At 42.7% G+C, this 2952-nt stretch overlaps 1 pseudogene; it reads right to left on the reverse strand.

Moving 5' to 3' along the window:
* Positions 1 to 484: 484 nt before the first annotated feature.
* Positions 485 to 1254, reverse strand: LOC102985188 (gamma-secretase subunit APH-1B-like; annotated as a pseudogene).
* Positions 1255 to 2952: the final 1698 nt, after the last annotated feature.

Here is a 2952-nt window from a genome sequence, read left to right on the forward strand (position 1 = left end):
CCCTTTAGCCTTTTGTGACTTCAGAACTTAAAAAGACAAAGGCCAACTAGGACTTCTATTTGACATTCAGATAGTTACTTGCTCAACACAAACTGAGTTAGGAGATAGCTAAACATCTCATTCTTACTTACTTATGGTGTTCTCAGAAAGTTCCTATTTGGACATGGATAGTTCTCAACCTGGCTGCACATCGGAGTTTTATCTAAGAAGCTTTAAAAAATTACCAAATGCCCAGACCAATTAAATCTGGAGGGTGGAGCCCAGAACCTTAGTCTTTGTGTTTTCCCAGGTGATTCCAACTTGCAGCCGGGCTGCACACCACTGATGTATGCCTTTCAGAAAGCCGTTGCATGAAAGCCATATCGTACCTAGATAGTACTGTTTATTCTAAGTTTCACCAGGAAAATGGACTTTTAGAAGAAGACACAGTTGCGCTTCTTCTAAAGGCTCAGCTTACTGTTTCAGAAGCGCCGGTCCTTGGCGGTTATCTGGAGCGCTACTTGAAGAGGAGGGAGTCCTAGTCTTGGCAGAGGAGGCAGAGTTTCAGGCTCCGGCAGAAACGAGGAATGTCCAGACGCCCGTGAGCCCCAGGACGATGTATGGCGACACCAGCTTTGATCCATAACGAGGATGTATGAAGCTCAGGGCTGACACCAGCAGGTAGGGGAGAAGAACTACAAGAAGGGCGTACCACTTTTTCTTCTCACAGGCGTCCAAACACACAGTGCCCCAGAACACGTGCAGCAATATGATCGCCAGCGTCATGAAAGCTGAATTTAGGAAGCACTGGGGAGGGTCTCCATGAATGCCCACCGTGCCCGGCCCCAGAGAGCCAGACAGGGTATTTACAAAGGAAAATACTCCACTCATGAGTCCAAAGCCCAAACCAGAAACACAAGCCATTCATCGCATCGAAGGTGCTGTCTCCCCTGGCTTTATACTCTTCAAGCCCACACGGGCTTAAAAAAAAAAAAAAAAGTTTATAGTATGCAAAACGGCACATTTCTTGGATAAGGACTGAGACGAACACTCCAAAGATCAGCAGATATTTCTGTATTGGTCCATCTTTGTCGTCAGCAATGGTTGCTACCATGAACCAAACAAGGGAGTAAAGCAGCAGAGACACCAACCTGAAGGAAGCTCCAATGACACGGGGAAGATGATATGCAACGGCGGTGGCGATGGTGAAAATGCAGAGGGCGAGCGCGGGCGGAAAGGTAAGGAAGGCGCAGCCAAGAACACGGCCGCCGTCATGGCAACCGTGGAAGCCGGTCCGGGGGCCTCAGCTGATGTATATTCTTAATTAAGCCATGTTAAGACAGATGGTCTCAGCACTCATACCTTTTAATTACTGTCACTCTTAAATACTTTGGGACATGATGTGTCTCAATAGTTTCCAAGAACAGGTTTTGAAAAGGAGAGAGGATGAGGGTATAAAGCCTGAGGAGAGAGAAGCAGCACTACTGATAAAGGGTAGCCTGGGCAGCGTGGAGAAAATGAGGGTGACAGAAATAATCTTACGTTTGTACAATTTTGTATTTCATTAGGTAAGGTTTTTGCTTCAGCCAAGAGAATAATCAAACACAGATGTGATCTTTCCTTCCAGAGAATCACCTGTAAAAACCAACCACTGCTTTTTCTCGTTTTGATTTTTTAATATTTTTTATTATTTTAAAAAATATTTATTTATTTGTTTGGCTGCAGTGGGTCTTAGCTGCGGCACCACTAAGGATCTTTGTTGCCGTGTGCAGGGTCTTTTTTAGTTGCAGCATGCCGAATCTTTACTTGTGGAATGAAGGATCTAGTTCCCTGACCAGGGATCCAACCCAGGCCCCCTGCATTGGGAGCGTGGAGTCAACTGCTGGACCACCAGGGAAGTCCCTCACTTTTTGATTTTTTAAAATTGAAGTATAGTTGATGTACAATGTTATATAAGTTACAGGTATACAACATAGTGATTCACAAATTTTAAAGGTTATACTCCCTGTGTTGTACAATATATCATTGTACCTTATTTATTTTATACATAATAGTTTGAACCTCTTAATCCGCTACACCTATCTTGCCCCTCTTACCTCCCCTCTCTCCACTGGTAACCAAGAGTTTGTTTTCTATATCTATGAGTCTGACCAACCACTCCTTTAAATGACTGAGATTGAAGTCTCCTGCTGCACTCCAGGCAGTTAAGACCCATGGAAATAGACATTCCACAGATGATGGTGGGCCGTGTGACGGTTTCTCACCTACTCTTCTTTCACAGCATGCATTTGAACACGGAATTATGATGAGGAAATGATAACGTAGTACTGCGGCAAAAAAAAAAAAGCATCCGTGTTCTGGTATTGAAATAGTTGTGGATATTTGGTTAATCAATGCTCTGAAACAGTCTCCAGTCAGTAGTTTAGGTAAATACTCTCTCATCATTGATTTAACAAGGCTGAATGTATGGTGACTGGACATTTTCAAGGCTGTAGACGGTAGGAATTAATAACTCAAGGTCTGGAGTGAGACGGAATTGGATATAAATCCTTACCCTAAAAACTTTTGTTTTGTGATCTAACATAAGTTGCTACTTAGTTACAACCCTAGTTTCTCATAGATAGACATCAGGTTCATTTTTTTTCACATAGAAAATGGCAATTATCAGTAGCACCTGATACGACTGTGGTTAATAACAATAACAGCTAGGTAAAACTGTCAGCCTAGCTCATAGTGTGGACTCAGTAAATGTTAGACATTATTATTATCATTATTATTAGGTATAAAGTATACTGTGGTGCTCATTTAAAGATGAGAGACATAGATACATAGATTCAAAGAATAGTAGAGTCAGGAGGGACCAGAGAGATGTTCTGATCCTGCATCTTTATTTTACGGGAGAGGAAGCTGAAGACCAAAGGGAGCAAATAATACCCAGAGTGAAAAAGCCAGTTAGCGGAAAAGGAAGGCATC

This window comes from Physeter macrocephalus, chromosome 1, assembly GCF_002837175.3.
Source record: "Physeter macrocephalus isolate SW-GA chromosome 1, ASM283717v5, whole genome shotgun sequence".
Lineage (NCBI taxonomy): Eukaryota > Metazoa > Chordata > Mammalia > Artiodactyla > Physeteridae > Physeter > Physeter macrocephalus.